At 37.5% G+C, this 17733-nt stretch overlaps 4 non-coding genes across 4 annotated transcripts; 1 reads left to right on the plus strand and 3 right to left on the minus strand.

Annotated features, from left to right (window-relative positions):
* Nucleotides 1-9721: 9721 nt before the first annotated feature.
* Nucleotides 9722-9795, minus strand: TRNAT-AGU (transfer RNA threonine (anticodon AGU)). The gene has a single exon. It is a non-coding gene; the product is annotated as a tRNA-Thr (tRNA).
* Nucleotides 9796-10351: 556 nt separating this feature from the next.
* On the plus strand, nt 10352-10433 carry TRNAS-GCU (transfer RNA serine (anticodon GCU)). The gene has a single exon. It is a non-coding gene; the product is annotated as a tRNA-Ser (tRNA).
* A 4458-nt stretch (nt 10434-14891) lies between these two features.
* On the minus strand, nt 14892-14965 carry TRNAT-AGU (transfer RNA threonine (anticodon AGU)). Its single transcript has one exon. It is a non-coding gene; the product is annotated as a tRNA-Thr (tRNA).
* A 1829-nt stretch (nt 14966-16794) lies between these two features.
* On the minus strand, nt 16795-16868 carry TRNAT-AGU (transfer RNA threonine (anticodon AGU)). Its single transcript has one exon. It is a non-coding gene; the product is annotated as a tRNA-Thr (tRNA).
* Nucleotides 16869-17733: the final 865 nt, after the last annotated feature.

The following is a 17733-nucleotide window of genomic DNA, read 5'->3' on the forward strand; positions in this document are numbered from 1 at the left end:
CTGGCATTCAAATTCAAGATTTTCCATTTACTAAATAGGCTCTTTGACCAACTAAGACAAAGGACAAACAGGTGTGATACATTAGAAAGCCTGCTTAGAGAGTTAAACAGCCCTAAACTGAGATAAAGAAGGAAGAGGACTGCTGGCATTCAAATTCAAGATTTTCTGTTTACTAAACAGGCTCTTTGACCAACTAAGACAAAGGACAAACAGGTGTGATACATTAGAAAGCCTGCTTAGAGAGTTAAGAAGCCCCAAACTGACATAAAGAAAGAATAGCACTGCTGGCATTCAAATTCAAGATTTTCTGTTTACTAAACAGGCTCTTTGACCAACTAAGCCAAAGGACATAAAGGTGAGATACATTGGATAAACGGATTAGAGATGCATAGAAAGGAGGCATTTCAAAACTAAATCAATTGGTTTCACATTGTCATGCTTGAAGCCATCTTTATATCTCTTAGATAGAAGAGATTTTTAATCTCACAATTGCACTATCAGTCGCAAGTGAAACACCTATTTTTAAGATAGGAAGCTTCTTTGTGAGGAGATGAAAACAAGGCACTGCTGAGATAACTAAGCCACAGCACCAGAAGATGGCATGCATTTGAAATCCAAGTAAGATTGAAGCACCAATCGAACATTCAACTGGTTAGCGCAGCAAAACATAATTGAGCTTGAGTTCCATTCCACGTAGAACAGAAACATGGAATAAGATTTCAATCTCAGTCATAACACTTAAGAAGCCAAGTAAATTTTTAAGAGCATTCATTTAAAAGACTGACAAATTTACAGAAGCTGTATCGAGGACAAAGGCTTTGAAGTTTTGCAATTGAATGAGCCATCTTTTAGCACAGCTGTAATTTGGGACTTGTTTTGCTTCCAAGTTATGACACAGAATAGACAGATTGAAGGAATGCCATGGCAAAACCAAAAGGAGGAAAAATTATGACTAATTGATATTAAAAACCTCAGCACTGGTTCATTTCTGATAGAGTTTTCCCCAAGCTAACTTCAAACAACAGGCACTGTAGTTGACGAGATAAGGCAACTCTGACAAAAGCCAACATACAATCTTCAGTGAAAAAACACTGACTGGTAAAAACCCTCGCAACATCTTCCCACCTAAACAAACGGGCGCTATGTTGATGAGGTGGCCGAGTGGTTAAGGTGATGGACTGCTAATCCATTGTGCTCTGCATGCATGGGTTCAAATCCCATCCTTGTCAGATTAATCTGCTTTTTCTTTCGTGTTGATTGGTTTGGTTTTCATTTTTAACCCAAGCGGTGGACACTTCAAGCATGAAAGTTTACAATACTCCTGAGCTGCTATCAAACTTTGCAGAGTCAGATCTGTAAATCCACTGGTTTTAATTTGTAAAGCTTGATGCCATCCTATATTCTGTAAAGAAAATTATATCCTCTAATTCCTTTTAAAGTGTTTCAACAGCAGATAATTTTTTTTCTCAATTGCACTATATTAGGGCTGTGGGAAATTAATATTTGATGACAAACAAGAGTAAAAGTCCTCTTTTTGGGGTAAAAACCCACAAAATGAGATGAAGAATAGAAAGCGCTGCTGACATTCAAAATCAAGATTTTTCATTTACTAAATAGGCTCTTTGACCAACTAAGCCAAAGGACAAACAGGTGCGAAACATTAAAAAGCCTGCTTAGAGAGTTAAACAGCCCTAAACTGAGATAAAGAAGGAAAAGGACTGCTGGCATTCAAATTCAAGATTTTCAATTTACTAAATAGGCTCTTTGACCAACTAAGACAAAGGACAAACAGGTGTGATACATTAGAAAGCCTGCTTAGAGAGTTAAACAGCCCTAAACTGAGATAAAGAAGGAAGAGGACTGCTGGCATTCAAATTCAAGATTTTCTGTTTACTAAACAGGCTCTTTGACCAACTAAGACAAAGGACAAACAGGTGTGATACATTAGAAAGCCTGATTAGAGAGTTAAGAAGCCCCAAACTGACATAAAGAAAGAATAGCACTGCTGGCATTCAAATTCAAGATTTTCTGTTTACTAAACAGGCTCTTTGACCAACTAAGCCAAAGGACATAAAGGTGAGATACATTGGATAAACGGATTAGAGATGCATAGAAAGGAGGCATTTCAAAACTAAATCAATTGGTTTTACATTGTCATGCTTGAAGCCATCTTTATATCTCTTAGATAGAAGAGATTTTTAATCTCACAATTGCACTATCAGTCGCAAGTGAAACACCTATTTTTAAGATAGGAAGCTTCTTTGTGAGGAGATGAAAACAAGGCACTGCTGAGATAACTAAGCCACAGCACCAGAAGATGGCATGCATTTGAAATCCATGGAAGATTCAAGCACCAATCGAACATTCAACTGGTTAGCGCAGCAAAACAATATTGAGCTTGAGTTCCATTCCACGTAGAGCAGAAACATGGAATAAGATTTCAATCTCAGTCATAACACTTAAGAAGCCAAGTAAATTTTGAAGAGCATTCATTTAAAAGACTGACAAATTTACAGAAGCTGTATCGAGGACAAAGGCTTTCAAGTTTTGCAATTGAATGAGCCATCTTTTAGCACAGCTGTAATTTGGGACTTGTTTTGCTTCCAAGTTATGACACAGAATAGACAGATTGAAGGAATGCCATGGCAAAACCAAAAGAAGGAAAAATTATGACTAATTGATATTAAAAACCTCAGCACTGGTTCATTTCTGATAGAGTTTTCCCCAAGCTAACTTCAAACAACAGGCACTGTAGTTGACGAGATAAGGCAACTCTGACAAAAGCCAACATACAATCTTCAGTGAAAAAACACTGACTGGTAAAAACCCTCTCAACATCTTCCCACCTAAACGCACGGGTGCTATGTAGATGAGGTGGCCGAGTGGTTAAGGTGATGGACTGCTAATCCATTGTGCTCTGCATGCATGGGTTCGAATCCCATCCTTGTCAGATTAATCTGCTTCTTCTTTCGTGTTGAATGGTTTGGTTTTCATTTTTAACCCAAGCGGTGGACACTTCAAGCATGAAAGTTTACAATACTCCTGTGCTGCTATCAAACTTTGCAGAGTCAGATCTGTAAATCCACTCGTTTTAATTTGTAAAGCTTGATGCCATCCTATATTCTGTAAAGAAAATTATATCCTCTAATTCCTTTTAAAGTGTTTCAACAGCAGAGAATTTTTTTTCTCAATTGCACTATATTAGGGCTGTGGGAAATTAATATTTGATGACAAACAAGAGTAAAAGTCCTCTTTTTGGGGTAAAAACCCACAAAATGAGATGAAGAATAGAAAGCACTTCTGACATTCAAAATCAAGATTTTTCATTTACTAAATAGGCTCTTTGACCAACTAAGCCAAAGGACAAACAGGTGCGAAACATTAAAAAGCCTGCTTAGAGAGTTAAACAGCCCTAAACTGAGATAAAGAAGGAAAAGGACTGCTGGCATTCAAATTCAAGATTTTCCATTTACTAAATAGGCTCTTTGACCAACTAAGACAAAGGACAAACAGGTGTGATACATTAGAAAGCCTGCTTAGAGAGTTAAACAGCCCTAAACTGAGATAAAGAAGGAAGAGGACTGCTGGCATTCAAAATGTGCGTTTAGGTGGGAAGATGTTGAGAGGGTTTTTACCAGTCAGTGTTTTTTCACTGAAGATTGTATGTTGGCTTTTGTCAGAGTTGCCTTATCTCGTCAACTACAGTGCCTGTTGTTTGAAGTTAGCTTGGGGAAAACTCTATCAGAAATGAACCAGTGCTGAGGTTTTTAATATCAATTAGTCATAATTTTTCCTCCTTTTGGTTTTGCCATGGCATTTCTTCAATCTGTCTATTCTGTGTCATAACTTGGAAGCAAAACAAGTCCCAAATTTCAGCTGTGCTAAAAGATGGCTCATTCAATTGCAAAACTTCAAAGCCTTTGTCCTCGATACAGCTTCTGTAAATTTGTCAGTCTTTTAAATGAATGCTCTTCAAAATTTACTTGGCTTCTTAAGTGTTATGACTGAGATTGAAATCTTATTCCATGTTTCTGCTCTACGTGGAATGGAACTCAAGCTCAATATTGTTTTGCTGCGCTAATCAGTTGAATGTTCGATTGGTGCTTCAATCTTCCTTGGATTTCAAATGCATGCCATCTTCTGGTGCTGTGGCTTAGTTGGTTAAAGCGCCTGTCTAGTAAACAGGAGATCCTGACTTCGAATCTCAGCAGTGCCTTGTTTTCATCTCCTCACAAAGAAGCTTCCTTTCTTAAAAATATGTGTTTCACTTGCGACTGATAGTGCAATTGTGAGATTAAAAATCTCTTCTATCTAAGAGATATAAAGGAAGAAAGATGGCTTCAAGCATGACAATGTAAAACCAGTTGATTTAGTTTTGAAATGCCTCCTTTCTATGCATCTCTAATCCGTTTATCCAATGTATCTCACCTTTATGTCCTTTGGCTTAGTTGGTCAAAGAGCCTGTTTAGTAAACAGAAAATCTTGAATTTGAATGCCAGCAGTGCTATTCTTTCTTTATGTCAGTTTGGGGCTTCTTAACTCTCTAAGCAGGCTTTCTAATGTATCACACCTGTTTGTCCTTTGTCTTAGTTGGTCAAAGAGTCTGTTTAGTAAACAGAAAATCTTGAATTTGAATGCCAGCAGTCCTCTTCCTTCTTTATCTCAGTTTAGGGCTGTTTAACTCTCTAAGCAGGCTTTCTAATGTATCACACCTGTTTGTCCTTTGTCTTAGTTGGTCAAAGAGCCTATTTAGTAAATGGAAAATCTTGAATTTGAATGCCAGCAGTCCTTTTCCTTCTTTATCTCAGTTTAGGGCTGTTTAACTCTCTAAGCAGGCTTTTTAATGTTTCGCACCTGTTTGTCCTTTGGCTTAGTTGGTCAAAGAGCCTATTTAGTAAATGAAAAATCTTGATTTTGAATGTCAGCAGTGCTTTCTATTCTTCATCTCATTTTGTGGGTTTTTACCCAAAAAGAGGACTTTTACTCTTGTTTGTCATCAAATATTAATTTCCCACAGCCCTAATATAGTGCAATTGAGAAAAAAAAATCTCTGCTGTTGAAACACTTTAAAAGGAATTAGAGGATATAATTTTCTTTACAGAATATAGGATGGCATCAAGCTTTACAAATTAAAACCAGTGGATTTACAGATCTGACTCTGCAAAGTTTGATAGCAGCACAGGAGTATTGCAAACTTTCATGCTTGAAGTGTCCACCGCTTGGGTTAAAAATGAAAACTAAACCATTCAACACGAATGAAGAAGCAGATTAATCTGACAAGGATGGGATTCGAACCCATGCATGCAGAGCACAAAGGATTAGCAGTCCATCGCCTTAACTACTCGGCCACCACGCCTACATAGCGCCCGTGCGTTTAGGTGGGAAAATGTTGAGAGGGTTTTTACCAGTCAGTGTTTTTTCACAGAAGATTGTATGTTGGCTTTTGTCAGAGTTGCCTTATCTCGTCAACTACAGTGCCTGTTGTTTGAAGTTAGCTTGGGGAAAACTCTATCAGAAATGAACCAGTGCTGAGGTTTTTAATATCAATTAGTCATAATTTTTCCTTCTTTTGGTTTTGCCATGGCATTCCTTCAATCTGTCTATTCTGTGTCATAACTTGGAAGCAAAACAAGTCCCAAATTACAGCTGTGCTAAAAGATGGCTCATTCAATTGCAAAATTTCAAAGCCTTTGTCCTCGATACAGCTTCTGTAAATTTGTCAGTCTTTTAAATGAATGCTCTTCAAAATTTACTTGGCTTCTTAAGTGTTATGACTGAGATTGAAATATTATTCCATGTTTCTGCTCTACGTGGAATGGAACTCAAGCTCAATATTGTTTTGCTGCGCTAACCAGTTGAATGTTCGATTGGTGCTTCAATCTTCCTTGGATTTCAAATGCATGCCATGTTTTGGTGCTGTGGCTTAGTTATCTCAGCAGTGCCTTGTTTTCATCTCCTCACAAAGAAGCTTCCTATCTTAAAAATATGTGTTTCACTTGCGACTGATAGTGCAATTGTGAGATTAAAAATCTCTTCTATCTAAGAGATATAAAGATGGCTTCAAGCATGACAATGTAAAACCAATTGATTTAGTTTTGAAATGCCTCCTTTCTATGCATCTCTAATCCGTTTATCCAATGTATCTCACCTTTATGTCCTTTGGCTTAGTTGGTCAAAGAGCCTGTTTAGTAAACAGAAAATCTTGAATTTGAATGCCAGCAGTGCTATTCTTTCTTTATGTCAGTTTGGGGCTTCTTAACTCTCTAAGCAGGCTTTCTAACGTATCACACCTGTTTGTCCTTTGTCTTAGTTGGTCAAAGAGCCTGTTTAGTAAACAGAAAATCTTGAATTTGAATGCCAGCAGTCCTCTTCCTTCTTTATCTCAGTTTAGGGCTGTTTAACTCTCTAAGCAGGCTTTCTAATGTATCACACCTGTTTGTCCTTTGTCTTAGTTGGTCAAAGAGCCTATTTAGTAAATGGAAAATCTTGAATTTGAATGCCAGCAGTCCTTTTCCTTCTTTATCTCAGTTTAGGGCTGTTTAACTCTCTAAGCAGGCTTTTTAATGTTTCGCACCTGTTTGTCCTTTGGCTTAGTTGGTCAAAGAGCCTATTTAGTAAATGAAAAATCTTGATTTTGAATGTCAGCAGTGCTTTCTATTCTTCATCTCATTTTGTGGGTTTTTACCCCAAAAAGAGGACTTTTACTCTTGTTTGTCATCAAATATTAATTTCCCACAGCCCTAATATAGTGCAATTGAGAAAAAAAATTCTCTGCTGTTGAAACACTTTAAAAGGAATTAGAGGATATAATTTTCTTTACAGAATATAGGATGGCATCAAGCTTTACAAATTAAAACCAGTGGATTTACAGATCTGACTCTGCAAAGTTTGATAGCAACACAGGAGTATTGTAAACTTTCAAGCTTGAAGTGTCCACCGCTTGGGTTAAAAATGAAAACCAAACCATTCAACACGAAAGAGGAAGCAGATTAATCTAACAAGGATGGAATTCGAACCCATGCATGCAGAGCACAATGGATTAGCAGTCCATCATCTTAACCACTCGGCCACCTCGTCCTCATAGTGCCTGTGCGTTTAGGTGGGAAGATGTTGAGAGGGTTTTTACCAGTCAGTGTTTTTTCACTGAAGATTGTATGTTGGCTTTTGTCAGAGTTGCCTTATCTCGTCAACTACAGTGCCTGTTGTTTGAAGTTAGCTTGGGGAAAACTCTATCAGAAATGAACCAGTGCTGAGGTTTTTAATATCAATTAGTCATAATTTTTCCTTCTTTTGGTTTTGCCATGGCATTCCTTCAATCTGTCTATTCTGTGTCATAACTTGGACGCAAAACAAGTCCCAAATTACAGCTGTGCTAAAAGATGGCTCATTCAATTGCAAAACTTGAAAGCCTTTGTCCTCGATACAGCTTCTGTAAATTTGTCAGTCTTTTCAATGAATGCTCTTCAAAACTTACTTGGCTTCTTAAGTGTTATGACTGAGATTGAAATCTTATTCCATGTTTCTGCTCTACGTGGAATGGAACTCAAGCTCAATATTGTTTTGCTGCGCTAACCAGTTGAATGTTCGATTGGTGCTTCAATCTTCCTTGGATTTCAAATGCATGCCATCTTCTGGTGCTGTGGCTTACTAAACAGGCTCTTTGACCAACTAAGACAAAGGACAAACAGGTGTGATACATTAGAAAGCCTGCTTAGAAAGTTAAGAAGCCCCAAACTGACATAAAGAAAGAATAGAACTGCTGGCATTCAAATTCAAGATTTTCTGTTTACTAAACAGGCTCTTTGACCAACTAAGCCAAAGGACATAAAGGTGAGATACATTGGATAAACGGATTAGAGATGCATAGAAAAGAGGCATTTCAAAACTAAATCAACTGGTATTACATTGTCGTGCTTGAAGCCATCTTTCTTCCTTAATATCTCTTAGATAAAAGAGATTTTTAATCTCAAACTCAGGATGTCCTGTTTACTAGACAGGCGCTTTAACCAACTAAGCCACAGCACCAGAAGATGGCATGCATTTGAAATCCAAGGAAGATTGAAGCACCAATCGAACATTCAACTGGTTAGTGCAGCAAAACAATATTGAGCTTGAGTTCCATTCCACGTAGAGCAGAAACATGGAATAAGATTTCAATCTCAGTCATAACACTTAAGAAGCCAAGTAAATTTTGAAGAGCATTCATTTAAAAGACTGACAAATTTACAGAAGCTGTATCGAGGACAAAGGCTTTGAAGTTTTGCAATTGAATGAGCCATCTTTTAGCACAGCTGAAATTTGGGACTTGTTTTGCTTCCAAGTTATGACACAGAATAGACAGATTGAAGAAATGCCATGGCAAAACCAAAAGGAGGAAAAATTATGACTAATTGATATTAAAAACCTCAGCACTGGTTCATTTCTGATAGAGTTTTCCCCAAGCTAACTTCAAACAACAGGCACTGTAGTTGATGAGATAAGGCAACTCTGACAAAAGCCAACATACAATCTTCAGTGAAAAAACACTGACTGGTAAAAACCCTCTCAACATCTTCCCACCTAAACACACGGGCACTATGTAGACAAGGTGGCCGAGTGGTTAAGGTGATGGACTGCTAATCCATTGTGCTCTGCATGCATGGGTTAGAATACCATCCTCGACGGATTAATCTGCTTCTTGTTTCATGTTGAATGGTTTGGTTTTCATTTTTAACCCAAGCGGTGGACACTTCAAGCATGAAAGTTTACAATACTCCTGTGCTGCTATCAAACTTTGCAGAGTCAGATCTGTAAATCCACTGGTTTTAATTTGTAAAGCTTGATGCCATCCTATATTCTGTAAAGAAAATTATATCCTCTAATTCCTTTTAAAGTGTTTCAACAGCAGAGAATTTTTTTCTCAATTGCACTATATTAGGGCTGTGGGAAATTAATATTTGATGACAAACAAGAGTAAAAGTCCTCTTTTTGGGGTAAAAACCCACAAAATGAGATGAAGAATAGAAAGCACTGCTGACATTCAAAATCAAGATTTTCCTTTTACTAAATAGGCTCTTTGACCAACAAAGCCAAAGGACAAACAGGTGCGAAACCTTAAAAAGCCTGCTTAGAGAGTTAAACAGCCCTAAACTGAGATAAAGAAGGAAAAGGACTGCTGGCATTCAAATTCAAGATTTTCCATTTACTAAATAGGCTCTTTGACCAACTAAGACAAAGGACAAACAGGTGTGATACATTAGAAAGCCTGCTTAGAGAGTTAAACAGCCCTAAACTGAGATAAAGAAGGAAGAGGACTGCTGGCATTCAAATTCAAGATTTTCTGTTTACTAAACTGGCTCTTTGACCAACTAAGACAAAGGACAAACAGGTGTGATACATTAGAAAGCCTGCTTAGAGAGTTAAACAGCCCTAAACTGAGATAAAGAAAGAATAGCACTGCTGGCATTCAAATTCAAGATTTTCTGTTTACTAAACAGGCTCTTTGACCAACTAAGCCAAAGGACATAAAGGTGAGATACATTGGATAAACGGATTAGAGATGTATAGAAAGGAGGCATTTCAAAACAAAATCAACTGGTTTTACATTGTCAAGCTTGAAGCCATCTTTCTTCCTTTATATCTCTTAGATAGAAGAGATTTTTAATCTCACAATTGCACTATCAGTGGCAAGTGAAACACCTATTTTTAAGATAGGAAGCTTCTTTGTGAGGAGATGAAAACAAGGCACTGCTGAGATTCGAACTCAGGATCTCCTGTTTACTAGACAGGCGCTTTAACCAACTAAGCCACAGTACCAGAAGATGGCATGCATTTGAAATCCAAGGAAGATTGAAGCACCAATCGAACATTCAACTGGTTAGTGCAGCAAAACAATATTGAGCTTGAGTTCCATTCCACGTAGAGCAGAAACATGGAATAAGATTTCAATCTCAGTCATAACACTTAAGAAGCCAAGTAAATTTTGAAGAGCATTCATTTAAAAGACTGACAAATTTACAGAAGCTGTATCGAGGACAAAGGCTTTGAAGTTTTGCAATTGAATGAGCCATCTTTTAGCACAGCTGTAATTTGGGACTTGTTTTGCTTCCAAGTTATGACACAGAATAGACAGATTGAAGGAATGCCATGGCAAAACCAAAAGAAGGAAAAATTATGACTAATTGATATTAAAAACCTCAGCACTGGTTCATTTCTGATAGAGTTTTCCCCAAGCTAACTTCAAACAACAGGCACTGTAGTTGACGAGATAAGGCAACTCTGACAAAAGCCAACATACAATCTTCAGTGAAAAAACACTGACTGGTAAAAACCCTCTCAACATCTTCCCACCTAAACGAACGGGCGCTATGTAGACGAGGTGGCCGAGTGGTTAAGGTGATGGACTGCTAATCCATTGTGCTCTGCATGCATGGGTTCAAATCCCATCCTTGTCAGATTAATCTGCTTTTTCTTTCGTGTTGAATGGTTTGGTTTTCATTTTTAATCCAAGCGGTGGACACTTCAAGCATGAAAGTTTACAATACTCCTGAGCTGCTATCAAACTTTGCAGAGTCAGATCTGTAAATCCACTGGTTTTAATTTGTAAAGCTTGATGCCATCCTATATTCTTTAAATAAATTATATCCTCTAATTCCTTTTAAAGTGTTTCAACAGCAGATAATTTTTTTTCTCAATTGCACTATATTAGGGCTGTGGGAAATTAATATTTGATGACAAACAAGAGTAAAATTCCTCTTTTTGGGGTAAAAACCCACAAAATGAGATGAAGAATAGAAAGCGCTGCTGACATTCAAAATCAAGATTTTTCATTTACTAAATAGGCTCTTTGACCAACTAAGCCAAAGGACAAACAGGTGCGAAACATTAAAAAGCCTGCTTAGAGAGTTAAACAGCCCTAAACTGAGATAAAGAAGGAAAAGGACTGCTGGCATTCAAATTCAAGATTTTCCATTTACTAAATAGGCTCTTTGACCAACTAAGACAAAGGACAAACAGGTGTGATACATTAGAAAGCCTGCTTAGAGAGTTAAACAGCCCTAAACTGAGATAAAGAAGGAAGAGGACTGCTGGCATTCAAATTCAAGATTTTCTGTTTACTAAACAGGCTCTTTGACCAACTAAGACAAAGGACAAACAGGTGTGATACATTAGAAAGCCTGCTTAGAGAGTTAAGAAGCCCCAAACTGACATAAAGAAAGAATAGCACTGCTGGCATTCAAATTCAAGATTTTCTGTTTACTAAACAGGCTCTTTGACCAACTAAGCCAAAGGACATAAAGGTGAGATACATTGGATAAACGGATTAGAGATGCATAGAAAGGAGGCATTTCAAAACTAAATCAATTGGTTTCACATTGTCATGCTTGAAGCCATCTTTATATCTCTTAGATAGAAGAGATTTTTAATCTCACAATTGCACTATCAGTCGCAAGTGAAACACCTATTTTTAAGATAGGAAGCTTCTTTGTGAGGAGATGAAAACAAGGCACTGCTGAGATAACTAAGCCACAGCACCAGAAGATGGCATGCATTTGAAATCCAAGGAAGATTCAAGCACCAATCGAACATTCAACTGGTTAGCGCAGCAAAACATAATTGAGCTTGAGTTCCATTCCACGTAGAACAGAAACATGGAATAAGATTTCAATCTCAGTCATAACACTTAAGAAGCCAAGTAAATTTTTAAGAGCATTCATTTAAAAGACTGACAAATTTACAGAAGCTGTATCGAGGACAAAGGCTTTGAAGTTTTGCAATTGAATGAGCCATCTTTTAGCACAGCTGTAATTTGGGACTTGTTTTGCTTCCAAGTTATGACACAGAATAGACAGATTGAAGGAATGCCATGGCAAAACCAAAAGGAGGAAAAATTATGACTAATTGATATTAAAAACCTCAGCACTGGTTCATTTCTGATAGAGTTTTCCCCAAGCTAACTTCAAACAACAGGCACTGTAGTTGACGAGATAAGGCAACTCTGACAAAAGCCAACATACAATCTTCAGTGAAAAAACACTGACTGGTAAAAACCCTCTCAACATCTTCCCACCTAAACGCACGGGTGCTATGTAGATGAGGTGGCCGAGTGGTTAAGGTGATGGACTGCTAATCCATTGTGCTCTGCATGCATGGGTTCGAATCCCATCCTTGTCAGATTAATCTGCTTCTTCTTTCGTGTTGAATGGTTTGGTTTTCATTTTTAACCCAAGCGGTGGACACTTCAAGCATGAAAGTTTACAATACTCCTGTGCTGCTATCAAACTTTGCAGAGTCAGATCTGTAAATCCACTGGTTTTAATTTGTAAAGCTTGATGCCATCCTATATTCTGTAAAGAAAATTATATCCTCTAATTCCTTTTAAAGTGTTTCAACAGCAGACAATTTTTTTTCTCAATTGCACTATATTAGGGATGTGGGAAATTAATATTTGATGACAAACAAGAGTAAAAGTCCTCTTTTTGGGGTAAAAACCCACAAAATGAGATGAAGAATAGAAAGCACTGCTGACATTCAAAATCAAGATTTTCCTTTTACTAAAAAGGCTCTTTGACCAACTAAGCCAAAGGACAAACAGGTGCGAAACATTAAAAAGCCTGCTTAGAGAGTTAAACAGCCCTAAACTGAGATAAAGAAGGAAAAGGACTGCTGGCATTCAAATTCAAGATTTTCCATTTACTAAATAGGCTCTTTGACCAACTAAGACAAAGGACAAACAGGTGTGATACATTAGAAAGCCTGCTTAGAGAGTTAAACAGCCCTAAACTGAGATAAAGAAGGAAGAGGACTGCTGGCATTCAAATTCAAGATTTTCTGTTTACTAAACAGGCTCTTTGATCAACTAAGACAAAGGACAAACAGGTGTGATACATTAGAAAGCCTGCTTAGAGAGTTAAGAAGCCCCAAACTGACATAAAGAAAGAATAGCACTGCTGGCATTCAAATTCAAGATTTTCTGTTTACTAAACAGGCTCTTTGACCAACTAAGCCAAAGGACATAAAGGTGAGATACATTGGATAAACGGATTAGAGATGCATAGAAAGGATGCATTTCAAAACTAAATCAACTGGTTTTACATTGTCATGCTTGAAGCCATCTTTCTTCCTTTATATCTCTTAGATAGAAGAGATTTTTAATCTCACAATTGCACTATCAGTCGCAAGTGAAACACCTATTTTTAAAATAAGCCACAGCACCAGAAGATGGTATGCATTTGAAATCCAAGGAAGATTGAAGCACCAATCGAACATTCAACTGGTTAGCGCAGCAAAACAATATTGAGCTTGAGTTCCATTCCACGTAGAGCAGAAACATGGAATAAGATTTCAATCTCAGTCATAACACTTAAGAAGCCAAGTAAATTTTGAAGAGCATTCATTTAAAAGACTGACAAATTTACAGAAGCTGTATCGAGGACAAAGGCTTTGAAGTTTTGCAATTGAATGAGCCATCTTTTAGCACAGCTGAAATTTGGGACTTGTTTTGCTTCCAAGTTATGACACAGAATAGACAGATTGAAGAAATTCCATGGCAAAACCAAAAGGAGGAAAAATTATGACTAATTGATATTAAAAACCTCAGCACTGGTTCATTTCTGATAGAGTTTTCCCCAAGCTAACTTCAAACAACAGGCACTGTAGTTGACGAGATAAGGCAACTCTGACAAAAGCCAACATCCAATCTTCAGTGAAAAAACACTGACTGGTAAAAACCCTCTCAACATCTTCCCACCTAAACGCACAGGTGCTATGTAGACGAGGTGGCCGAGTGGTTAAGGCGATGGACTGCTAATCCATTGTGCTCTGCATGCATTGGTTCGAATCCCATCCTTGTAGGATTAATCTGCTTCTTCTTTCATGTTGAATGGTTTGTTTTTCATTTTTAACCAAAGCGGTGGACACTTCAAGCATTAACGTTTACAATACTCCTGTGCTGCTATCAAACTTTGCAGAGTCAGATATGTAAATCCACTGGTTTTAATTTGTAAAGCTTGATGCCATTCTATATTCTGTAAAGAAAATTATATCCTCTAATTCCTTTTAAAGTGTTTCAACAGCAGAGAATTTTTTTCTCAATTGCACTATATTAGGGCTGTGGGAAATTAATATTTGATGACAAACAAGAGTAAAAGTCCTCTTTTTGGGGTAAAAACCCACAAAATGAGATGAAGAATAGAAAGCACTGCTGACATTCAAAATCAAGATTTTCCTTTTACTAAATAGGCTCTTTGACCAACTAAGCCAAAGGACAAACAGGTGCGAAACATTAAAAAGCCTGCTTAGAGAGTTAAACAGCCCTAAACTGAGATAAAGAAGGAAAAGGACTGCTGGCATTCAAATTCAAGATTTTCCATTTACTAAATAGGCTCTTTGACCAACTAAGACAAAGGACAAACAGGTGTGATACATTAGAAAGCCTGCTTAGAGAGTTAAACAGCCCTAAACTGAGATAAAGAAGGAAGAGGACTGCTGGCATTCAAATTCAAGATTTTCTGTTTACTAAACTGGCTCTTTGACCAACTAAGAGAAAGGACAAACAGGTGTGTTACATTAGAAAGCCTGCTTAGAGAGTTAAGAAGCCCCAAACTGACATAAAGAAAGAATAGCACTGCTGGCATTCAAATTCAAGATTTTCTGTTTACTAAACAGGCTCTTTGACCAACTAAGCCAAAGGACATAAAGGTGAGATACATTGGATAAACGGATTAGAGATGCATAGAAAGGAGGCATTTCAAAACTAAATCAACTGGTTTTACATTGTCATGCTTGAAGCCATCTTTCTTACTTTATATCGCTTAGATAGAAGAGATTTTTAATCTCACAATTGCACTATCAGTGGCAAGTGAAACACATATTTTTAAGATAGGAAGCTTCTTTGTGAGGAGATGAAAACAAGGCACTGCTGAGATTCGAACTCAGGATCTCCTGTTTACTAGACAGGCGCTTTAACCAACTAAGCCACAGTACCAGAAGATGGCATGCATTTGAAATCCAAGGAAGATTGAAGCACCAATCGAACATTCAACTGGTTAGCGCAGCAAAACAATATTGAGCTTGAGTTCCATTCCACGTAGAGCAGAAACATGGAATAAGATTTCAATCTCAGTCATAACACTTAAGAAGCCAAGTAAATTTTGAAGAGCATTCATTTAAAAGACTGACAAATTTACAGAAGCTGTATCGAGGACAAAGGCTTTGAAGTTTTGCAATTGAATGAGCCATCTTTTAGCACAGCTGATATTTGGGACTTGTTTTGCTTCCAAGTTATGACACAGAATAGACAGATTGAAGAAATGCCATGGCAAAACCAAAAGGAGGAAAAATTATGACTAATTGATATTAAAAACCTCAGCACTGGTTCATTTCTGATAGAGTATTCCCCAAGCTAACTTCAAACAACAGGCACTGTAGTTGACGAGATAAGGCAACTCTGACAAAAGCCAACATCCAATCTTCAGTGAAAAAACACTGACTGGTAAAAACCCTCTCAACATCTTCCCACCTAAATGCACAGGTGCTATGTAGACGAGGTGGCCGAGTGGTTAAGGCGATGGACTGCTAATCCATTGTGCTCTGCATGCATGGGTTCGAATCCCATCCTCGTAGGATTAATCTGCTTCTTCTTTCGTGTTGAATGGTTTGTTTTTCATTTTTAACCCAAGCGGTGGACACTTCAAGAATGAAAGTTTACAATACTCCTGTGCTGCTATCAAACTTTGCAGAGTCAGATCTGTAAATCCACTCGTTTTAATTTGTAAAGCTTGATGTCATCCTATATTCTGTAAAGAAAATTATATCCTCTAATTCCTTTTAAAGTGTTTCAACAGCAGAGAATTTTTTTCTCAATTGCACTATATTAGGGCTGTGGGAAATTAATATTTGATGACAAACAAAAGTAAAAGTCTTCTTTTTGGGGTAAAAACCCACAAAATGAGATGAAGAATAGAAAGCACTGCTGACATTCAAAATCAAGATTTTCCTTTTACTAAATAGGCTCTTTGACCAACTAAGCCAAAGGACAAACAGGTGCGAAACATTAAAAAGCCTGCTTAGAGAGTTAAACAGCCCTAAACTGAGATAAAGAAGGAAAAGGACTGCTGGCATTCAAATTCAAGATTTTCCATTTACTAAATAGGCTCTTTGACCAAGTAAGACAAAGGACAAACAGGTGTGATACATTAGAAAGCCTGCTTAGAGAGTTAAACAGCCCTAAACTGAGATAAAGAAGGAAGAGGACTGCTGGCATTCAAATTCAAGATTTTCTGTTTACTAAACAGGCTCTTTGACCAACTAAGACAAAGGACAAACAGGTGTGATACATTAGAAAGCCTGCTTAGAGAGTTAAGAAGCCCCAAACTGACATAAAGAAAGAATAGCACTGCTGGCATTCAAATTCAAGATTTTCTGTTTACTAAACAGGCTCTTTGACCAACTAAGACAAAGGACAAATAGGTGTGATACATTAGAAAGCCTGCTTAGAGAGTTAAGAAGCCCCAAACTGACATAAAGAAAGAATAGCTGGCATTCAAATTCAAGATTTTCTGTTTACTAAACAGGCTCTTTGACCAACTAAGCCAAAGGACATAAAGGTGAGATACATTGGATAAACGGATTAGAGATGCATAGAAAGGATGCATTTCAAAACTAAATGAACTGGTTTTACATTGTCATGCTTGAAGCCATCTTTCTTCATATCTCTTAGGTAGAAGAGATTTTTAATCTCACAATTGCACTATAAATCGCAAGTGAAACACCTATTTTTAAGATAGGAAGCTTCTTTGTGAGGAGATGAAAACAAGGCACTGCTGAGATTCGAACTCAGGATCTCCTGTTTACTAGACAGGCGCTTTAACCAACTAAGCCACAGTACCAGAAGATGGCATGCACTTGAAATCAAAGGAAGATTGAAGCACCAATCGAACATTCAACTGGTTAGCGCAGCAAAATAATATTGAGCTTGAGTTCCATTCCACGTAGAGCAGAAACATGGAATAAGATTTCAATCTCAGTCATAACACTTAAGAAGCCAAGTAAATTTTGAAGAGCATTCATTTAAAAGACTGACAAATTTACAGAAGCTGTATCGAGGACAAAGGCTTTGAAGTTTTGCAATTGAATGAGCCATCTTTTAGCACAGCTGAAATTTGGGACTTGTTTTGCTTCCAAGTTATGACACAGAATAGACAGATTGAAGAAATGCCATGGCAAAACCAAAAGGAGGAAAAATTATGACTAATTGATATTAAAAACCTCAGCACTGGTTCATTTCTGATAGAGTTTTCCCCAAGCTAACTTCAAACAACAGGCACTGTAGTTGACGAGATAAGGCAACTCTGACAAAAGCCAACATACAATCTTCAGTGAAAAAACACTGACTGGTAAAAACCCTCTCAACATCTTCCCACCTAAACGCATGGGCGCTATGTAGACGAGGTGGCCGAGTGGTTAAGGTGATGGACCGCTAATCCATTGTGCTCTGCATGCATGGGTTCGAATCCCATCCTCGTCGGATTAATCTGCTTCTTCTTTCATGTTGAATGGTTTGGTTTTCATTTTTAACCCAAGCGGTGGACACTTCAAGCATGAAAGTTTACAATACTCCTGTGCTGCTATCAAACTTTGCAGTCAGATCTGTAAATCCACTCGTTTTAATTTGTAAAGCTTGATGCCATCCTATATTCTGTAAAGAAAATTATATCCTCTAATTCCTTTTAAAGTGTTTCAACAGCAGAGAAT

Source organism: Dendrobates tinctorius, unplaced genomic scaffold, assembly GCF_039654945.1.
Source record: "Dendrobates tinctorius isolate UK_male_01 unplaced genomic scaffold, ASM3965494v1 ptg000204l, whole genome shotgun sequence".
In the NCBI taxonomy this organism is placed as follows: Eukaryota; Metazoa; Chordata; class Amphibia; order Anura; family Dendrobatidae; genus Dendrobates; species Dendrobates tinctorius.